This window comes from Phaethon lepturus, unplaced genomic scaffold (genome assembly GCF_000687285.1).
Source record: "Phaethon lepturus isolate BGI_N335 unplaced genomic scaffold, ASM68728v1 scaffold9157, whole genome shotgun sequence".
Lineage (NCBI taxonomy): Eukaryota > Metazoa > Chordata > Aves > Phaethontiformes > Phaethontidae > Phaethon > Phaethon lepturus.
The window spans coordinates 8265-17246 of NW_010552504.1; the positions used below are offsets into that span (position 1 = coordinate 8265).

The 8982-nt window shown below is 41.8% G+C and overlaps 1 pseudogene; it reads left to right on the forward strand.

Annotated features, from left to right (window-relative positions):
- The first annotated feature begins 556 nt into the window (after positions 1-556).
- LOC104623987 overlaps positions 557-8982 on the forward strand; it is a 14471-nt pseudogene continuing 6045 nt past the window's right edge.

Sequence of the window (8982 nt, forward strand, 5' to 3'; positions counted from 1 at the left end):
TCTTCTACTCATTGGTTCCTGCTGCTAAACATGCAATGGCTAAAACATTCTTTCTCACCTACTGCAGGCCAGTTATTTTGGTGTTGAGAGAGAAAAAATACAAATTTGATGCCAGAAAAGAAGAGGTGCTGCTGGTTTTTGAAGCTTACTGAAAGTGGTGAAAATGACTTCTTGCCTGGTGGCTAAGGAATTTATGCTGAGTAGAGGCTCCACGAAGTTCTGGGGGGTGAGAGGTAAGAGAGAATTGAAGGGGAACAGGGATCTGTTCTGTGTACTAATGTTTTGTGCTAAGTGGAGCCCTTTTACCATGACCACCCTAGGCTTTTCCACTGCTGCCTTTTCCACTTTCACTGTTAGCTGACTGAACCTCTCTGCTTTAATCCTGAGATATGCAAAGTGCATGCCTTGCCTTTCAGTGTGTGAAGCTGCACAGGTTTTATTTTTGTCTTCAGTATGGAAGCTGCTTGTAACAAGTGGAAGAGTGATCAAGCCAGAAACCGTTGTCTGCAAATGAAGCCCGCATCTCCATAGCATCACATAATGCTGTCCTCTGCAGCCGGTGCCAGAGGATATTGCTTTTCCAGTTGGATTTGCTTGGGGTGCAGCTACAACGGCATATCAAATTGAAGGTGTCAATTTTTAGCTGCCAAAGTGTTGAAGAAGTTTTAAGTGAATGAAAAGTCTAGATCCAGGAAGGAGAGTCTTTGATCTTTGCCTCATTATGTAGATGCTACATCTGATGCAAATCCGTCTAGCACTTCTGTTTAAACAATTCTGGCCCAAGCAGAAAGAAGAGGGTAAAAGATGTTTCAAACTGCAGAAATATGGCTAGGTAATGGAAATAGAAGTAACTTTTTCACTAGGGGAGGGGGCAGAGAAAAGCAGAAATAAGTAATTTTCCCACTAGTTTGTATTTCCTTTCTCTAGAGCTAATTTAAGTAGATTACTATCGACTATTCCAAAACTGGATGGGAAGAGTACCTCATCAGACGTTGGTACTCACAGAGGATCCTCAGTTAGGAATTAATCTCCAAAGAATATGAAAAACTGTGAACTCAGAGGTTAACAGCTGGACTTGTGGAGGGCCTCCTCCGGGGACATGTGTCATGTTCCCAGCTGAATGGAGGCACTGATAAAGTGATTTGCCCAGCATGATATGAAAATATGTGTCAGAGTAGGGAATGCAAACATATAAGGTGCAGGGACACCTACAGCCATAACCACCACAACCTTTATCCCTTCATAAATGTGTGTTTAGAGACCTTTAAAATACATATAGATCTGATTTTCTCATATTATACCCTGCAGCATACAGGCACTTAGCTCCCATTGATTTCAGTACCTAAATGGGAGTTGTAGATCTAAAATTGTCTTTGAGGATGTAGCCTTTAGTTCTCGGTTATTGCTGAAAGTGAGAGTACTTGCCCATGATTGGTACCTTTTAAGGAGCTCAGTTAGCTTCACTTAATAGACTGAACAGCTCGCTGTTCCCGGGGAATCAATATTCTGGGCCAGATTCTAACTCAAGTCCTGCAAAGCGCATAGCTCTACTAACTAATTTTTAAAATGTGAATTGTGTGTGCATATAGAACGACATTATAATTTCCTGCCTTTTGAGTGGCTAGATGTGCAACTTTAATGTTCTCTTAATGTAATTTTAATGAGCTTTCCTAAGGCTTCTGAGTGGGAGAAATGTTAAAAAAAAATCTATAATGCGGTCTAGACACTACTCAAATGACCCTTTTCCCACAGAAGTAAGAAACTCCACAGGGAATTCCTCCTCCGGAAAGCTTTGGAAGTTGCGTGGCTTCCGACTTTGAGGCAGCATGATTGAAGCCATAGTTCTTGTGGAGTCCAGACTCAGTTGCTGCACATATCACAAGATACACAGTGGATGAGGTAAGGGCTGACAGGCTACTTTATTTTTTACTGTCAGCTATGTATTTATGCACAGTACAACCTTCTCCACTCTATATTTCAAAGTGCTAAAAAATCATGCCAATTGTACTCTGCATGCTCGAAGTGCAGATTTCAAAGGTTCATGACTCAGTCAAATCAAAATCAATTTGCACCAGAACACTCAAAAGCACTTCTTCTTACTGAGGGCCATTTCTATGCTAAATTTCAACTCTCTGCTTGCTTTTTTTTTTTGTGTTTTGTTTTGTTTTTGAGAGAGAGGGAAAAGTTGCAAAAAATTCTTGTTATGGTAAAAGTGGTTTTCTTCACTTCTTTCTTATGCCAAATAATTCAACTGTATTCATTCAAACAAAATCTCATCTTTTGGGCAGAGACCAGGCCAAGAAAATTTCATTCTGAAAGGTGAGAGCATAATTGAATTAGAAGAAAAGCTAGCTTGGAAAAGTGCATGAAAACTTAAATACTCTGATCAGTAATATTCCTGCTTCACTAGCTTCACTTAAAAGGAAAAACATTCTATCTTACTCCATTGTAATAATTGAAGAGAATGGGGAACACGCGTCACGTTTCATGAAAATTTATATTAGTCATTTGATGACATGTTATGTGATGATTTGGTAGCTAAGTCTCACCTATGTGTTTGTAAAATCATTTCCTCATCAGTATTCTTTCATGGCCTTGAAGCTTGCTAAAACTCATAAAACTATACTCAGGGTATATCTACACTGTGAACTGCTGTGTAGTGTGAAGGTTTCTGAGCAAGCTTAGAGGTGCAAGCTCAGTTCTTCAGTAGGAGGTTCCTGGAGTGTGTGGAAGATAAGATAACTTCCTGACACAGCTGGTGAGCAAGCCAACTAGGAAGCGTGCCTCGCTGGATCTGTTGTTTGTGAACAGGTATTGTGGGTGCTGTGGTGGTTGGAGGTTGTCTTGTGCATAGTGATTACAAAATGATAAAGAGTTTTTTATCCTTGGAGAAATAAGGAAGGACGTCAGCAGAACTGCTACCTTGGACTTCCGGAGGGCCGACTTTGGCCTGTTTAGGAGACTGGTTGATAGAGTTCCTTGGAAGGCAGTCCTGAAGGGCAAAGGAGGCCAAGAAGTCTGGACATTCTTCAAGAACGAAATCTTAAAGGCACGGGAACAGGCCATCCCCATGTGCCAACAGACAGGCTGGCGGGGAAGAAGACTGGCCTGGCTGAACAGAGACCTTTAGCTGGAACTCAGGGAAAAAAAAGGAGAGTTTATGAACTTTGGAAGAAGGGGCAGGCAGCTCAGAAGGACTACAAGGATGTCGTGAGGTTATGGAGGGAGAAAATTAGAAGGGCCAAAGCCCAACTAGAACTTAATCTGGCTACTGACATAAAAGACAGTAAAAAATGTTTCTATAAATACATTAACAACAAAAGGAGGGCTAAGGAGAATCTCCATCCTTTATTGAACGTGGGGGGAAGCATAGTGACAAAGGATGAGGAAAAGGCTGAGGTACTCACTGCCTTCTTTGCCTCAATCTTTAATAGTAAGACCAGTGTTTCTCGGGGTACCCAGACCCCTGAGCTGAAAAACAGGGATGGGGAGCAGAATGAAGTCCCCAAAATCCAAGGGAAAATGGTTAGCGACCTGCTACACCACTTAGACACACACAAGCTTATGGGGCTGGATGAAATCCACTCAAGGGTACTGAGGTAGCTGTGGAAGTGCTCACCAAGCCACTTTCAATCATTTATCAGCAGTCCTGGTTAACAGGGGAGCTCCCAGTGGCCTGGAGGTTAGTAAATGTGACGCCTATCTATAAGAAGGGCCAGAAGGAGCATCCAGGGAACTACAGGCCTGTCACTCTGACCTTGGTATCAGGGAAGATTATGGAGAGGTTCATCTTGAGGGCGCTCACAGGGCATGTGCAGCACAACCAAGGGATCAGGCCCAGCCAACACGGGTTCATGAAAGGCAGGTCCTGCTTGACCAACCTGATCTTCTATGACCAGGTGACCCACCTAGTGGATGAGGGACAGGCTGTAGATGTTGCCTACCTGGACTTTAGTAAAGCCTTTGACAGGATCTCCCACAGTATTCTCCTGGAGAAACTGGCTGCTCATAGCTTGGATGGGTGTACTCTTCGCTGGGTAAAAAAACTATGTGGATGGCCCAGCCCAAAGAGTTGCAGTGAATGGAGTTAATCCCAGCTGGCAGCCAGTCACAGGCAGTGTTCCCCAGGGTTCAGTACTGAGGCCAGTTCTGGTATAACTTTATCAACAATCTGGACGAGGGGATTGAGTGCACCCTCAGTAAGTTTGCAGGTGACACCAAGTTGGGTGGGAACATTGATCTGCTCGAGGGTAGGAGATGGGCTGAGGCCAACTGCATGAGGTTCAACAAGGCAAAGAGCTGGGTCCTGCACTTGGGTCACAGCAACCTCATGCAACGCTACAGGCTTGGGGAGGAGTGGCTGGAGAGTTGCCTGGCGGAAAAGGACCTGGGCGTGTTGGTTGACAGTTGAACATGAGTCGGCAGTGTGCCCAGGTGGCCAAGAAGGCCAACAGCATCTTGGCTTGTATGAGAAATAGTGTGACCAGCGGGAGTAGGGAAGTGATCGTCCCCCTGTACTCAGCCCTGGTGAGGCTGCCTCAAATACTATGTTCAGTTTTGGGCCCCTCACGACAAGAAAGGCATTGAGGTACTGGAGCATGTACAGAGAAGGGCAACAAAGCTGGTGAAGGGTCTAGAGCACAGGTCTTATGAGGAGCGGCTGAGGGAACTGGGGTTGTTCAGCCTGGAGAAAAGGAAGCTCAGGGAAGACCTTATCACCCTCTGTAACTCCCTGAAAAGAGGCTGTAGTGAGGTGGGTGTTGGTCTCTTCTCCCAGGTAACAAGCATGAGAGGAAATGGCCTCAAGTTGTGCCAGGGGAGGTTTAGTTTAGATATTAGCGAAAAATTCTTCACCAAAAAGGTTGTCAAGCATTGGAACAGGCTGACCAGGGAAGTGGTTGAGTCACCATCCCTGGAGTTATTCAAAAGATGTGTCGATATGGTACTTAGGGGCATGGTTTAGTTGTGGACTTGGCAGTGCTAGGTTAATGGTTGGGCTTGATAATCTTAGAGGTCTTTTCCAACCTAAATGATTCTGATTCATTGAAGCAGAGCTCTGTGCAGACTAATTGTGGCTCAACAGGATACATCAGTGTATGTGGAGCTTTCTGTTGCCTTGTCTAGATTGCTTCCCACACTTTATTTGGCTAGCTCAGATAATCTGCACTAGACAGACAGCCTCCTGAAACAGCACGAGGAATGCTTGAAAGTGGGTCTATTTGCCACAGTCTCAGTGAGGACTTTATAGTGGCTAATGACCACTGGAGTAGTATTGTCATACTCTGCTGAAAATCAGATGGTTCTACCCCTCCCTTCCGTCAACTTTGCTGGAGGAAGGCAGACGAAAGAGAAATCATTCAGCATCTGCTCTAGCTGCTGATTCTTAAATGAAGATGTGTTACCTGCCCATTATGGCAGCTTCTGACTTCCCTTCATTCCCACCATAGTGAAAAAGGAGCTATATCATATCGATATGGTGCAGGAAGCCTGCTCTTAAAGGCTTCCAAATTCTGGGTACCACTAAAAAATTACTGTTATTTGTTATTTCCTGCACTCCTCTAAAATGAGTACTTATTTCAGCAGGCATATTTGAAATCAGAAGCAAGATACAGAAAACTTTTAGTACTGCATTTTTCCGAGGAGTATACAGACAGAGCACAAAGTCTGTGATAAAATCTGAGATTAAGAGAAACTCAAACTGTCTGGATCTAAAATTTGACCTACTTTGAAGGTTGTCCCACATAAGAGTTTAATTTTCTGACCAACCAAATGTAGATGTATCGGTGTTCGTGTGCTGCGATAAAATTCTGTAAAGAACATGAAATGTGACAATGATCTTTGAAAAGCTAGGTTATAGAAGTGATGTTACAAATTTTAGTAATGCTTTAAATTAAGTGTCTTCAATATGCTTAACCTTGCATTAAACTTAGATTTAATAAGACAGATGTGTATTAAGTACCGAATATACTTAAGGGAGCAATCTTGCATTGGCGGGGGATGGACTCAATGACCTCCTAATAGTTCTCCTCCATCTCTAATTTCTATGATACTAATTGATTATTAAAACACTTTTATTGAGGATTGATATGTAGCTATTATATAGTTATTAATCTTACAACCCAAGTGATATTTAATTTATACATGATTTTAACACACAATGTCATTTTAGTTTTTAAAGAGTAACCCTGGAACAGTGCATTCACTGGGGCTCTGAATCATCTTGCTGGTAAATGAGGTTGGCCAGTTTGGTGTTATTTGGAATTTTATGATAAAATCACACTTTGCAGGGGTGTAAGTTTACAAAGCTCTCCATATTAAAAATGAAGTATTTGCCTCAGTTGCAACATTGTTCTGGAAAGACGAAGCTTGTTGTGAAGAAAGGTGCATTTATTTGGTTTAAATACTGTGTATAGTTAGCACTGTGTAATCTCAAACAACAGTTAAATTTTGAGTATTTTAGAGGTAATCTGTCTGTCTCAATTTTGGATTGCAAAGAAATTCTCCCAAACCATGAAAGTGAAGAAAATGGCACAGGGATTTTGAGCATTCAAAATTCATTTCTGTGAACATTTAGCTAAGAAAAAGCAGAAGTTTTGCAGAGCTGTGTTATTAAGTCAGCTTGTATATGCCTAGGGCCATGGCTCATAATGGCATTCCTTTCTTTTTAACAGACTGTCAGGATTTTCAAAGGACATCCAGAAAGCCATAAGTGCCTATTTGTTGAATGTATTTCTGATACCCTAAAGGCTTTCTTTGATATGGACTGATCTTTTACATTTATGGATGAAAGTTGCATTAGAAAATGCCCTTTGTGAAAACCTATAGTATCTTCAGAGTTGCAAACATCTGATTTTTGGCTAAGGAAGTATGAGGAGTGTCAGAACTCTGAATGCTTTTTAAAACGGGATTTTCAAATAATGAGAAGCAAGCAAAAATATGAATAAATGCAAAACCTAATGCAAATATAGACTAATGCTTGAAAGTTCCTAGTTACTTTAAATGACATCAGGAGGGGGGAGGGAAGAGTGCTCATTTTGCTCGTGGGATTTTGAGGGTTTTGTGCCTACTTTGTGATAAATATTTACATTCAACATATGTCTTTTGATGTCAAAAGTATAACAACCAAGTTTTGTTTTTCAAGCAGAAGGCTGGAATGCAGATGGAAAGGGCCCTAATGTCTGGGACATATTCACCCATCAGGGAGGAGATCGAGTTTTCAAGAACCAGACTGGTGATGTAGCTTGTGGCAGCTACACTCTGTGGGAGGAAGATTTGAAATGTATCAAACAGCTTGGATTGACTCATTATCGCTTTTCTCTTTCCTGGTCACGTCTGTTACCTGATGGGACGACAGGTTTCATCAACCAGAAAGGCAATTGTTTCTTAAAAATAGAAGGTTGCAGCTTTAATTCAAGGTTATTGCTGCAGTCTGGCATAATTAATCCAGTATGCTATTCTGCAGTGTAGCTTTGAAATTGCAACTTTTTTTCAGAGTAATTATGGGATGATTTTTTATAGGCTTGCAACAACTTACTAATTAATATTCCAGATCCCCTTGGATAGCACAATCTTTTGGGATAAGATTAGTATTATGTTTCCATGTATCTTTTTGCTTACTCCAATTTTTTTAACTGTAATTCTAAATCATTTTGCTTCATCAGAATGTTTATACTTACAGGGATCATAGCCATGAGGATATTTTTGGATGGCTTACAATCGACAAGTATCATATTTGGCAAGTGCATTTAGATAGTTTATCCATATACTGTGATGAACTGAACTTCACATCAACTATTTTACACTGAGGGACATACTTTTCCCAGATACTTTCTTTAGCAAATTAGAGAGGATTCTTCAGACTCAGCCAGAAACTGTGCTTAGTTCTCTGACAAACGAAAGACAGTCCCTGCTCTGAAAAGAAGAGTTTTCACAATCTCAGCAGACAGTGAAAAAGTGAAAAGGGACACAGCACATAAACAAGCTGGTCAGATTGCTAGAAGTCAAATATAAAATCTGTTACACTTCTAATTTGTTATTTTCATTCCATTGGGTGGACTGGAGGAAAGATGAAGGTGACTTACTAGGAAAAGACAGGAAATGGCAGCTTTGCCTGCAGAATGTAGGGAGTGGAAGAAAGAAGAAATGAAGAGAATTGTGAAGAATAAAAGCAACTGAAGCTGAACCAGAAAGAATCTGAGAGTCAAAGTAGTTGGCTAAGGTCTCTTAAATGCTGGGAGCATGATGTTCCAAGGAGAAAAAAGCAAAGTAGATTTGGATGAACCTCTGAATATCAATTCTGTCTCCTACTTTTCTGAATCTCAGTTCTACCAAGAAGATATATATCTTTGTACTTCTGGGGCAGTGTTTGTCTTGGCAATTCTTTTCTTGCGCTGTTTTGGAGATTGCAAAATGGAAGGCTACAAAGGGAAAGGATTTCTTAGAAAATGCTCTTCAGGTTATCCTGTCTGTGCTAGGAAGATACCAGCAGAAGCAACGTTTTCTGCAGAATTTTGGTCATGTAGAGTTTGGCTGTTCAATAGGCAGCAGCCTGTCCTCTGCATCCTGCAGATTATGGTTTTCACCAGCGAGTGGATGAGCCTTTGTTTCAAGAATTCAGAAAGGGGGGGCTGGTGAATCTGCTGTAAACAGACCAACCGGCCATTTTCCCCTGCAGAGCATGACTGCAAAAACTGTGCCAGCATCCCGGAGAGGCTTGAATGGAAGCCTTTCCTTTGCCACCAAAACTTACAATATGTGGCCCACTTTCACTGGCACAGCTTGCTCTTCCCTAGGAACGCTTTTTGTGGTGTGTTGAATTTAAATTTGTCTCAGTCCTTGTGGTTTCTTTCCTGTACTGATATTCCTTCAGCTGGAGCTGCAGGCAGTGCACAGCCCCACAGAGTTGCCTACTGAACAGGCTTTGTTATTTAGACGTCAGAGTGGGAGATAGCAAGCAGACATTCTGAATGCACTCGGTAGGGA